The sequence below is a fragment of the Pantherophis guttatus genome, chromosome 7, assembly GCF_059756535.1.
Source record: "Pantherophis guttatus breed Tessera chromosome 7, ASM5975653v1, whole genome shotgun sequence".
Classification (NCBI taxonomy): domain Eukaryota; kingdom Metazoa; phylum Chordata; class Lepidosauria; order Squamata; family Colubridae; genus Pantherophis; species Pantherophis guttatus.
The window spans coordinates 50,492,706-50,507,153 of NC_142069.1; the positions used below are offsets into that span (position 1 = coordinate 50,492,706).

At 37.2% G+C, this 14,448-nt stretch overlaps 1 protein-coding gene across 7 annotated transcripts in view; it reads left to right on the forward strand.

Annotated features, from left to right (window-relative positions):
* Positions 1–14,448, forward strand: part of TAFA2 (TAFA chemokine like family member 2) — a 208,931-nt gene that overhangs the window by 146,609 nt on the left and 47,874 nt on the right. The window lies entirely within an intron of this gene.

Genomic DNA, 14,448 nt, shown 5'->3' on the forward strand with positions numbered 1-14,448 from the left:
GAAGGATGGATGGATGGATGGATGGATGGATGGATGGATGGAGGACCAACCCATGGATAATCAGACACTTTTTTAAAATAAATAAATTGTTTGTTTGTGGTTTGGCCAGGATAGAAATCACACTTGAATTTTTTTTTTGTACAAGTTTACTTCAATTTTCTGCAAATTATCCATGAAGACATTTTTATATCAGGATTTCATGAATTTCTCTTTATATCTCAGTTTTTGTCCTTTTCATTTGAAGTTGGTGTACTTTATAAATTAAATAGGCTTATGTAAAAGATTTTATTCATAAAATAACCTTTTTCAAAGAGCACCTGAAAGAGCTATAAATGAGTTCAAGAAAAACCTCAGGGAATACATTCTGTTCTGAAGTGTTCCAATGATTCTGCAGGTACACAGTATAAAAATAAATCTGCTTTCTTGGTAATCTATGAGAGAGTTCTGTTTAAACATCCATAGAATATGGATTTTTTGGCTTTTTCATAATCTATTCATTTTTTATTAGGTCCTCTCTTCAGGGAACAATATCTTTTGATTTATAAATGAATAGAAGGAAGCTCTAAGCGAAAATACATAAGGGTGCTAATTTTAATGCTATGCTTCTGGAATTATATATATCATAGTATATCCATATTTCAGCTTTTTTGGATTACATACAGTCAGGTCCAGAAATATTGGGACATTGACACAATTCTAACATCTTTGGCTCTATACACCACCACAATGGAGCTGGAATGAAACAAACACAATGTGCGTTAACTGCAGACTGTCAGCTTTAATTTGAGGGTATGTACATCCAACTCAGGTGAACGGTGTAGGACTTACAGCAGTTTGCATATGTGCCTCCCACTTGTTAAGGGACCAAAAGTAATGGGACAGAATAATAATCATAAATCAAACTTTCCCCTTCTTAATACTTGGTTGCAAATCCTTTGCAGTCAATCACAGCCTGAAGTCTGGAACGCATAGACATCACCAGACACTGGGTTTCATCCCTGGTGATGCTCTGCCAGGCCTCTACTGCAACTGTCTTCAGTTCCTGCTTGTTCTTGGGGCATTTTCCCTTCAGTTTTGTCTTCAGCAAGTGAAATGCATGCTCAATGGGATTCAGGTCAGGTGATTGACTTGGCCATTGCATAACATTCCACTTCTGTCCCTTCAAAAACTCTTTGGTTGCTTTTGCAGTATGCTTTGGGTCATTGTCCATCTGCACTGTGAAGCGCCGTCCAATGAGTTCTGCAGCATTTGGCTGAATGTGAGCAGATAATATTGCCCGAAACACTTCAGAATTCATCCTGCTGCTTTTGTCAGCAGTCACATCATCAATAAATACAAGAGAACCAGTTCCATTGGCAGCCATACATGCCCACGCCATGACACTACCACCACCATGCTTCACTGATGAGGTGGTATGCTTAGGATCATGAACAATTCCTTTCCTTCTCCATACTCTTCTCTTCCCATCACTCTGGTACAAGTTGATCTTGGTCTCATCTGTCCACAGGATCTTGTTCCAGAACTGTGAAGGCTTTGTTAGATGTTTGGCAAACTCTAATCTGGCCTTCCTGTTTTTGAGGCTCACATCTTGTTTACATCTTGTTACATCTGGTTTACATCTTGTGGTGAACCCTCTGTATTCACTCTGGTGAAGTCTTCTCTTGATTGTTGACTTTGACACACATACACCTACCTCCTGGAGAGTGTTCTTGATCTGGCCAACTATTGTGAAGGGTGTTTTCTTCACCAGGGAAAGAATTCTTCGGTCATCCACCACACTTGTTTTCCGTGGTCTCCCAGGTCTTTTGGTGTTGCTGAACTCACCAGTGCATTCCTTCTTTTTGAGAATGTTTCAAACAGTTGTTTTGGCCACGCCTAATGTTCTTGCTATCTCTCTGATGGGTTTGTTTTGTTTCTTCAGCCTAATGATGGCTTGCTTCACTGATAGTGACAGCTCTTTGGATCTCATCTTGAGAGTTGACAGCAACAGATTCCAAATGCAAATAGCACACTTGAAATGAACTCTGGGCCTTTTATCTGCACATTGTAATTGGGGTAATGAGGGAATATCACACACCTGGCCATGGAACAGCTGAGAAGCCAATTGTCCCATTACTTTTGGTCCGTTAACAAGTGGGAGGCACATATACAAACTGCTGTAAGTCCTACACCGTTCACCTGAGTTGGATGTACATACCCTCAAATTAAAGCTGACAGTCTGCAGTTAACGCATATTGTGTTTGTTTCATTCCAACTCCATTGTGGTGGTGTATAGAGCCAAAGATGTTAGAATTGTGTTGATGTCCCAATATTTCTGGACCTGACTGTAACTCACAATGGTTTTCTTATTTTTGCAATTAAAAGGAGGAGAGGATTTGATAGAAGTAAAGATATAATCAGAAAAGACATAGTAAATTCATGTTTTTGTTTTTCTTATCTCACTTATAATAAATCCTGCAATACAGGAAAGAAGGCAATTTTGCTTTGACTTTATTTCTAGAAAATAGTTTATTAAAGTGAATTGCTTGCCCAGTCTGTAATCAATTATTTGATAAGCTCTTGAACTATTGCAAAATACTTATTTATCTTTATTTATTTTAGATTGTTTACAAAGCTGCCCAACTTGCTGTAATAATGCTGGGTAGCTTACATATGGCTAAAAGCATAAAAACAAAGAAATCAAAACCAAAATTCACAAATACTTGAAAGAAACAAGGGTGACTACTACAGTATTCACATTCAAATTATATGTGGACTAAGTTGTTTGACCAATTGAAAAAATAAATGCCAATTTAACTATAAAGAAAGACAGAAAATGTTAGAAGTATAGTCAGACATATTTTGTATCTGCTCTACTAAGGCCCTGTAACAAAACTAATGTATTTTTAAATTTAAAGTATGTTTTATAATGTTGCTAATAATGTCAAATAAGTTTTTATATTTTAGGCTTTAAGAAAAATTTATTTTTGAAATATCAAATTTTTTTGTACATCAGTGAATTTCTGACAAATATACAGCATAATTGTTGCCTCAGTATAGCCTTCCCCATTTCATGCATTTCAGATGTGTTAGGATTAGAACTGTAGGCACATGGAATTGTCAATATAATCACCAGCTTGAGAAATTTATCAGGTAGGGATTTTCTTACTACATAAAGTTTTAAAAAAAACTTTCAAAAAAACCCCACCCCTTTTACTTATTTCTATATTTAAAAATGGTAGCTATTGGCTACTATTATAGGGACAGTAAAAAAGACCAAAATGTTTATGGTCTTTGTCAGAAAGACCTGTAAATATGGTAGTGACAAAAGATTAGACTGGCCCTTTGCCAGCTTTTTCCAAAGCAAAACTGTAGCAGCAAGGAGAAATAGATTTTACTGTAATTCGTTTCCTATAACATTTTTTTCTCATTTTCATACTTTGGATCTGATTTGTTGGCCACCATTGCATTTAAATTTGTAAAAGAAATAGTTTGAAAAATTAAGATTGCGACTGCAGACATATCAACATAGACTGTTTAATCTGTTTCTGTCTTGTGCTCATAGCAGCAGTGGTGGGATTCAGCCAGTTCGCACCACTTTGGAGAACTGGTTGTTAACTTTCTGAGCAGTTTGGCAAACTGGTTGTTGGAAGAAATCATTAGGGCAGAGACTGGTTGTTAAATTACTTGAATCCCACCACTGCATAGCAGTTTATTTAAACTGGTTTAAGAAAAAAAAACATGCTTGGACTGGTAACACTTTGGAAGTAGTTTGCAACATTCTGTTGACTTCCTGGCTATCATACCCCATTTAGCAGCTCACTTTTGGCAAAAACATTTTTGAAACTTACTATTTTTTCCTCTGTCTAATTTTATCTATCTAGTTGAGGATGTTTTTTTAGATGCAAGGTTCCATTATTTGATTTTCATTGTTACCTCAAATATATTGGTAAAAAAATGAAATAGTGGACTCTGCATTTTTTTTTAATTCCAGAAAAGACTTCAGATAGCTAGATGAAGGAAATATCAACATCTTCTTCTTGTGCCATACCAGTCATTGGATGTCGGCGATCATGTTGGTGATCCTATTTTTATCAGCAGCCGCATGAAAAAGTGCTGCTGAGTTTTGTCCAAACCAGTCCCTTAGATTTTGAATTATGTTCTTCTTCTGCCTGGACCTTGTTTGCCTTCAATCTTTCCTTGGAGGATTAAGTAAAGTATGCCGTATTTTTCCGGGTGTCACATCACATGTCCAAAATATTCTAACTTTAGCTTTTTAATGGTTTTGATGATTGCCCTTGGCTTTCCCAGATGGCTTATCACCTCCTCATTTCGGATTTTGTCAACCCAGCTTATACGTAACAGCTGTCTGTAAATCCACATTTCAAATGCTTCTGGTCTCTTCAAGTGGCTTTCTGTTAGAGACCAACTCTCTACTCCGTAGAGCAGGATAGAAAAGATCTGACAAGCCTCATTTTCAGTTTTAGGCTTATGTCATGACTGCAGAAGACCTTTTTCATTTTGAAGAATGCTGTTCGACATATCTGCTGAATTTTGGAACAACCTCTTAAATTTTATTTATTTATTTATTTTTATTGAAAAAGTTTTACAAATATCAATTTTTCCCCCATTTCCCCCCCATCCCTCCCTAACCCCCCCAAACCCTCCCCTCTTCCCATGACTTCCCCAAGGTGAAATCCATCCACCCACATTATATCATATCATACTTTACCACCCCTCTATTCTCCCCCCTGTGCACTATACATTTCTACATAACAATAAGCTATTTTGCCCCCTATAAACTATATATTTCTACACAACATTCAGCTAAAAGCTATCTGATACTTCCTAGTTTGATATTTATTCTGCACATAATCTATCCATTTCTTCCAGTCCCATGCGTAAGTCTCCTTAGTCCGATCTTTTAAATATGCTGATATCTTCGCCATTTCTGCAAAACTGGCCATCTTCAAAGTCCATTCTTGAATTGTAGGCATATCATCCCTTTTCCAATATTGACCAATCAGTAACCTAGCTGCTGTCACCATATACAATATCAATTTTGTTTCACCCACTGAAAAACCCTTAACTATACCCAATAAAAACAATTGAGGAGAAAATTGAATTTTTTTCTTCAAAACATTTTGCATAACCCACCAAATTTTTATCCAAAAAGCCTTTGCTTTCTTGCATGTCCACCATATATGATAATATGTAGCATCTAAGCAATCACATCTCCAACATTTCGGTTGAACATTAGGATGCATGCATGACAATTTCTTAGGATCTAAATGCCACCTATAAAACGTTTTATAAAAATTTTCCCTCAAATTCTGCGACTGTGTGAATTTAACATTCTGAACCCATATTTTTTCCCAGGTTTCCATCATAACTGGTTCTCCAAAATTTTGTGCCCATTTTATCATACAATCTTTAACCAATTCATTTTCTGAATCTCTTTCTAACAAAACATTATAAACCCTCTTAATATGCATTGGGCCTTTCTCTTTTATCTGCCTAACCAGTTCTTCTTTGTGCAACATTAATCCAATTTTTTGATCTTCTCTCCATCTTAATTGAAGTTGATTATACTGTAACCAAGTCAAATTAATCCCTTCTTCCAACAGTGTATTTAATGACTTCAATTGCCATCTGCCCCATCATTAAAAAGTACTTCTTTGTATAACCCCCCCCCGAGTGACTTTATATTTATTTTCCATATAATATGACCAAGATCCAACCACAACGGTATTTTATAATCCCATTTGAGTCGGTGCTTCTTCCATACTCTCATCAAGGAGCTTCTAAGTATATGGCTGTTGAATACTTTATCCACCTTATTTTCATAGAATAAATATGCATGCCAACTAAATTCAAGGTCATAACTCTCAATTTTCAATATTCCAGTCTTTGTTCTTCCAAACCAATCACTTGCTTGTGTAAACGCTGCTGCTTCATAATACAATCGCAGGTTTGGAAGTTTAAAAACACCCCTTTCATGAACGTCTTGCATAATTTTCAGTTTAACTCTTGGCTTTTTCTCATTCCAAACAAACTTATTCAGTCCTTTTTGCCATTCCGACAATTGTTTATCACTTTTAAGCACCGGGATCATTTGAAACAAAAATAAAAATCTAGGTAGAACATTCATTTTAACTGCTGCTATTCTTCCAAGTAAAGACACCTGCAGTTTTTTCCAGGTTTCCATATCCTTTTGTACCTTTCGCCACAACACCTCATAATTATTTTGAAACAGTTTTATATTTGAATCTGCAACTTGAACTCCTAGATATCTCACCTTTGATACTATTTCAAAGCCTGCCTTCCTTTCCAGTTCCTTCTTTTGATCAACTGTCATATTTTTAACCATCATCTTGGTTTTTTTCTGATTCAGTCTGAATCCTGAAACCATACCATATTCTTCTATAATGTCTTTCATCTGAATTATTGATTCTATTGGCTGTGTTAGGGTAACAACCAGTTCATCTGCAAATGCCCTTGTTATGTAATCCTCTTGCCTTATCACTATTCCCTTCAAAGTGCTCGAGTCCCGTATTGTATTCAACAAGACTTCTAAAGTTAGAATAAACAACAACAGGGATAACGGACAACCTTGTCTTGTGCCTTTTTCTATACTGAAATTTGTAGTTAAACTTCCATTAATAATAATTTGTGCTGTTTGCTCTTGATAGATTGCTGAAACCGCCTGTACAAACTGGTCCCCAAAGTCCATCTTTTTTTTTATATATATATATAATTTTTATTAATATATTCTATACACTAATACACAAATAAAATATACAATCCTGCCACCATGGTATAATATGATTACATTGTCCATAAGTATAAAATCATTCCTTTATACATACATATTTGCCACCATATATATATATACATCATCATATATCTATTCTATCCCACCTTTTCTGGACCCAATTGTACCATACTTTCCAACTGTTATAAAATTCTGAATCTTTTTTACCATTGATCAATCTAGTTAGTCTATCTGATTCCGCACACTCATTAATTTTATATATTATTTTCAAATCTATCGGTAAGTATTGATTTTTCCACTCCTGCGCATATGCTAATCTTGCTGCAGTGATAATGTGAATCAACAAGAACCATATATCTGATTTAACATTCAAAGGTTTTGCCCCCAATAGGAAAATCTCAGGTCTTAATTCCAAATTAATCTGTGTAATTTCCAAAATCCATTGCCGTATTTTTTTCCAATATTTAACCGCCTGCGGGCAGGTCCACCATTGGTGAAAATAGGTTCCATTGCTGTAACCGCACTTCCAACAGCAGGCAGATGTCCCGGGAAACATTTTAGCTAATCTCACCGGGGGTAGATGCCACCGGTAGATCATTTTATATATGTTTTCTTTATATGAGGAGGCCATGGTTAATTTCATATTTTTCAACCAAATCTGTTCCCATTGCTGGAAGTCAAGGGGGTGTCCAAAATTTTGCCCTCATGCTATCATACAATCCTTCACTACATCCTGTCCTATCTGCAGAGACAATAAATATGCATAACATTTAGATAATATCCCTTTCCCTCCTTCTAATAAGATCTTATCCAATTCTTGTCTTTTACGGTAGATTCCTTCACTATGTAAATCTTTTTTATACCTGGAGTGCACTTGCGAATAAGACCACCAGTCTATCTTATATCCTTGAAGGTTTAATAATTCTCGTGACTTCGGATTACCCTGAACATCCAAGAAACCTTCATACGTCAAGGTTTTCTCCCCTTTATACAATGTTGGGTAAACCTGAGCTTCCTGTGCCGAAATCCAACATGGAACTTTTGTATATACTCTTCTTCTAACCTTTTCCCAAGTGTACCCAAGTGTCCTACGTAAATAGTGATCATCAAAGTGTCTAGGGCGGCCGGATGCTCCCGGCCATAGAAAATAGTGCCAGCCATGTTGAAGACCGGCTCCCTCAAATGTCAAAAGTCGTCTCTTTTGTAGGGCCATCCATTCTTTCACCCAAATCAAGTTCGCTGCTTGGTGATAGAGCTCCCAATTTGGGAGTCCAAATCCTCCTCTATTTTTGGGTTCTTGTAACATTTTAAGTCTAATCCGCGGCCTCTTTCCCTGCCAGATAAATTTAGATATACTCCTATCCAAATTTGTAAAAAACTCTTTATTCAACCTTACTGGGGCTGTTTGGAATAGAAATAACCATTTGAGTAACACGCACATCTTAATGGTTGCCACCCTTCCCAAAATTGATAGCTGGAGATTTTTCCATCTTTCTAAGTCTCTGAGCATCTGGCTGTAAAGAGGAAGATAGTTATCCTCCTTTATGGAGGAACATCTGGCGGTCAACCATATACCCAGATACTTAATTTTATTTGTTATTCTTAAACCCATTAACTGCTCCAGCTGTTGCCTTTGCATCTGAGTCATATTTTTCACTAGGATTTTAGTTTTTTCTTCATTCATCTTTAACCTCGCTACCTTCCCATACTCTCTAATCAAACATAATAATTTCAGGCCCAAGTCCAGTGGTTGATCCAAGATAAATACAAGATCGTCTGCATAAGCCTGAACTTTAACTTCCTCCTGCCTAATCTTCATTCCTCTTACTTCCGTGTTTCCTCTCACTTCTCTAAGCAGGGGCTCTAAAGTTAATACAAATAGCAATGGGGAAAGGGGACATCCCTGTCTTGTACCTCTACGAATTTGAATTCTCTCTGTCTCTTCTCCATCTATGAGAACTCTTGCAGTCTGCTCCCGGTAGATAGCTCGAATTGCCCGAATAAAATTCCCACCAAACACCATATATTCCAATTGAGAAATCATAAATTCCCAACTGATTCTGTCAAACGCCTTTTGGGCGTCAACAAAAATTAAAGCTTATTGTTTACCCGGGCGATTTTCGAAAAATTCTAGTGTATTCATGATAATTCTAAGATTATCTCGTAGATATCTATTAGGAAGGAAGCCGTTTTGGTCTGAGTGAATGAATTGGTTAAGGAAGCAGCTAAGCCTAGCTGCAAGAACCCCCGCAAATATCTTATAATCGGAATTTAGTAATGATATTGGTCTATAGTTCTTAATAAGAGATAGATCAGTTCCTTCTTTTGGGATAATAGAAATATAAGCCTCAGTCTAAGATACTGGAACCTGAGCCTCTTTCATAACTGCATTGAATAAATCCGTCATGTGTCTTCCTATCACGTCAAACACTATTTTGTATAATTCAACTGGAAGGCCATCTCTACCCGGGGTTTTGCCATTCGCCTGTGCTTTCATAACTGTTTCTACTTCCTCCATCGTAAATTCCGCATTAAGAATTTCCTTCATTGTTTCCGAGACTTTAGGCAAGTCTGTCTTTTCCAAATATTTCCGAATTTCACAGATATTTTCCTCTCCTTTCTGATAAAGCTGTGTGAAAAAATCCTGAGCTACCATTCTCTTGCCTTCCTTAGTACAATGGAAATTCCCAATTACATCTTTCAGCCCTTCTATTCTCCGTTGTTCCTGCTCCTTTCTAAGCCGGTAAGCCAACCATTTTCCTGTTTTATTCGCCCTTTCAAAAAATTTTTGTTTAGTCCACTTTAGTTTATTTGCTAATTCCTCTTGATCTAATAATTTAATCTGGTGTTACCAGTACTCTCTTTCCTCTATCAATGTTGTCTGGGTTAATCCATTTTGCATCCTTTCTTCCACCCGTTGTAATTTATTCAAGAGGTTGTCTCGGTGTTTCTTACCCGCCCTACATTTGTCAATCATATATTTGATTAACCATCCCCTCATCACTGCCTTAACCGTATCCCATGTATTGTATATTGAAGTATCCTCTTTCTTATTTTCCTGGAAAAAAAGATATAACTCCTTCTTAAATTTACTCATGAATTCTTCATCTTTCAGGATACCTATATTCATTCTCCATCTACTCTTCCTACAATGTGGGATCTTCCAAGTTACCATTAGTGGGTTATGATCCGCCCACTGATTGGGCCCTATTTCCACTTCCGAGACCAGCCCCCTCAACTCAAGAGACATCCATATCATATCTATTCGGGTCCACGAGTGGTGTCTGGGAAAGAAATAAGTATATTGATTTTTATTGGGATTTCTCAACCTCCATATATCCTGTAATCCAAATTCCTCCCTTAAATCATTACATATTTTTGGTAATGTTCTCTTAATATCCTTTAACCTTCCTTGTATGTTTCCCGGGACATAATCCTGCATTCTATCCGTTACAGCATTGAAATCCCCCACTAGACAGACATGTTCATATTCCAGTTCCCCCAATTTAACATATAAGTTTTGATAAAAAGTCCTCTGATTATCATTAGGGGCATAAATACAAACCAATAAAGACTTCCACCGGGCAATTTCTATTTCGAGCATGAGAACCCGGCCTTCCTGGTCAGCAAAAACCTGTTGGGATTTCAAATGATGTCGTACATATACCACTATCCCTCTTTTTTTTTGACCTGCTAATGAGGTATAAGTTTTACCCAACGCCCGGCATTCTAACAAATGGTTTTGATCTTTTTTTATATGAGTCTCCTGCATGCAGACAATATCATACTTAGCCTTTCTTAATTTATTCAAAATCCTACTACGTTTATTAGGAGCATTTAAACCATTAATATTTACAGATATCAAACGCACTAATTCCCCCATTTCCTTTTCTCACCTAAGTTTTTACTTTCCCGCTGTTATAGCCTTCTTAACTGTTTGTCTTGTCTCCCTCTGAGGTGCTGTTAATTCCTCGACTTTTCGTATTCCCCCACCCTTCTTTCCCGCCTTTCCTTCTCTCATCTCCTCTACCTCTTCTTCCTCTTGCGATTCCTCCAAACTTCTACTTTCCCCTTCTCCTTCAACATCTAATTCTGACAAATTAAATTGTTGTTCCATGAATTCTCTTGCTTCTTGAAGACTCTGAATCCTCACCTTCTTATCCCTCCATGTCATCAATAAACCTTCAGGCAATAACCAACGATACGAAATTGCATTTTTCCTCAGGAAAGTCGTCAAAAATTGGTATCTGCATCTCTGTTCCCTTACCCGACGTGGGATTTGTTTCAAAACTATCATCGGTTGGCCTTTATATGTAATAGTTTGAACCCTTGTTCGTTTATAAAATTCTTCACACAAAGCTTTCTTGTTAAAACGAACATGAATTTCCTGAGGAAGATTGTTCCTTTTTGCGTAGCTAGTGAATACTCTAAAGGCCTCATCAATATCCCATTGGATCATGAGTCTATCTGCCTCCAAAGTTTCTGCAACTATTTCTCCTACAATGTCATCCAGTTTTCCCCCTTTCTCTTCCACCACATTCTGTATTCTAAGGAAAAAAGAAGATCGCTCCATTTCCAGAAAAATTATTTCTTCTTCTAATTCTCTATTTATGGTTATTTGTCTCTTCTCCCAACTATCCATCTGTCCTTCGCATTTCTCCGTCTTCTTCTCTATCTCCTTCATTTTTTCCTCTTGTTGTATTAATGTCTGACGTATATCTTCCAGTTCACTTCGCATCTGTTTAATTTCTTCTTTAACCCCTCTCATTTCCGCTTTCACATCTGCTCCCAAGTCCTCAAAGTTCTTAGATGTCGACTCCTGGTTTTTAGCCATTGATTCCTGGATGGCTTGTAACATATTTTGAAGAGCCTGCATAGAGGGCGTCTTCCCCGTCACCGACATATCTTCCGATGTTCTTCTAGAAGCTAAATACGTCGAATTTGGGGTTACAGCGGTAGGCAGAGAGATAATTTTCTTATTTGTTGTGGTAATAGTTGAAGATGTAGACATAACTGAAAACAACCACTGTTCCTCTACTCTTTGTTGAATAAATATATCAATCAAGTCTTTTAAATCAAATAAGTTAATCCATCAGCTCTTGATATATCCAAATTAGTCTATTTTCAATGTTTACTATGAGGCAGTGTATATATATCTTTTTCCCGCCTCCTTTCCTTTCCTTTCTTTTCCTTTCCTTTAGTTGTAATATCCCAATCCACCACTAGGTGGCAGTACAAGACCAACCAAGGGCAGTCTCCGTCTTCAGCAGTGGGGAAAGAAGAAAAAAATATCAAGTCAAGATGTGGCAAAAAGCTCGCCTCTTCTGATAATGTGACAAAGAGAGAAGTAAAAGAGAAAATCTCACTACGTCTTCAACAAGATCAGTCAATTATTCCTCATCCAACAGACAATATATTCAAATAAAAAAAGGGAGAAGATGAAGTTTTGATAATATCAAAGTTCAAAGGGAGATCAATAACTGCTTCTGAGGGGGAAATAACAGCTAGCAGCAAGAAGTTTACAAGACAGCCGTTTCTCCGTTTCAGCCGCTCCCCCAGTAAATGGCAAATCTTATACGTTTCTTAGGCAGGAGGTTCAGTCAGCTCTGAGCTAACTTAGTAAAGTAGAATTCTTACACCACGCTGGCGGGCTCCCCTCTCCAGTTGGTATAGTCACGATTTCGGGGCGATCCCACGCCGCCCTCTTTCTGCGCTGGTATCCTGAGAAGAAATCTGCCGGCATGCGGGAAAGCCACCTCCTAGCATGCCCTGATGCCTCCCCTTCTTCGCAAGCCTCTCCACGGCTCACGATGGCGCAGGAACAACCGCCAGACACAGAAAAGGGAGAACTAGGATAAGCAGCTACACAATTCCTAGTCCTCCATTTAGCATGACGCAACCGGAAGCTCCAAAGTCCATCTTTTTTAAAGTCTTTAATAGAAAATTCCAATTCACTCGATCAAAGGCCTTCTCCGCATCCAAAAACACCAGCACTGCAGAGACCTGTTTATTCTTCTCAAGATATTCCAATAAGTCTATAATTTGCCTTTATCCTTCATATATCTGCCTTCTATAAATCCTGCTTGATCATGATGAATCACCTCTTGAATAACTGGCATTAATCTGCTGGCTAATAGTTTCGCAAAGATTTTATAATCCGTATTCAGGAGAGATAAAATTTAAATTTTAGACAAAGTTTTTACCCACTGTTCTATTTTAATGCTGAGGGTAAAGGTAGGAAATTGTAGGTGTTTTTTAGGTTTCTGAGCAACTTTTGCCTTGGTTAAGGGCTGTTCCCTCCTTTATAAAGAAGATAATTAATTTTGGGGAATTATTTATAAGGAAGAAAAATGTTCCAGAAAAGAGCACTTCAGATAACCTGACCTTTCTTGCCACAATTGTTAAGTGAATCACTGCAGTTAAGTTAGTGACATGTTAAGTGAATCTAACTTTCGCCACTGACTGCTTGTCAGAAATTGCAAAAAGTGATCACATGACCCTAGGACACTTCAACTGTCATAAATATGAGTCAGTTGCCAAGCATTCAAATTTTGATCACATGTCCATGGGGATGCTGCAATGATTATAATTGTAATAAACAGTCACTTTGTTCAGTGCCCTTGTAACTTTGAATGGTCACTGAATGAAGTATTGTAGGTCAATGACTACCGGTAATTGATACATTTATAGATTATATACATCTTTCTAATTCTTCTTTACCTGAAGTACATTCTTATTGTCAGAATTCCATTCCATTCCATTCCATTCCATTCATACAGCATTTAGCTATAATGTGGTTTGCTTTATTTGGGTATATCAAGCTATATTATTTTATAAAGTAAACTTTATGGCTGTCTGGATGATATAGCAAGAAGGATAGTAAAATGCTGCTTATCACCTATAAAGTCCTTAATTATATAGTGGGGTGTCCTATCTCCCATGGTTTCTGCTCATCCAGTAAGACTGGGAAGAATCGATTAACTTTGGATCCCTTCAATCAAATGATGCCCATCTATATATTGTGGTTCCTGCTCTGCAGTGTGATACCTATGTGAGATCTGTCTTCCTCCTGCTCTAATGTTTTTTCAGAACCTGAAAAAACATTACCGGCCAGCCCTTAAAACCTGGCTGTTCCCAGGTTTTGAAGTAGGGTGTTTGTGAAGCCCTGTAAGTGATGTTTTTGTTAGAAAGAATAGGTTTGTCTGAATGTACAAGATTTTTTTGCTATTTTTTCGTGTTTTCATTCTTGTTCTTGTTAAAGCTGTTGGTGGCTTCTAAATCTCATTATAAATGAATAAATGTATCTTGGAGAAAACCTCCACAGAACATTTACAGTAAGCAGTAGAATAGGTCTCTCTAGATTTAAGCCACCAAGATCTGGTGTGAACAGCAAATTCAGGAGCTTGAGCAACAAAGCATAATTATATTCCTGCAAAAGCAGAAAGTCAGGCAAAATGACTTTTAATTACACAATTGAATTATATACTTTGTATCAATTATACAAAGATACAAAAGTGGGCTATCTTACTATTTTATGCTATTATTTAACTGTATTCAGAGAAAGTTTATCATGCTAAAAGCTTCAGTCCTCTATCTGAATGCAGCAGGGCCTGATCAGGACTGATTACAAAAGCTTTGTTTCCAAGTTAGCAATCCTCTACTTCTTTATCTTTTGGCTTGAAACAGTCATCGAC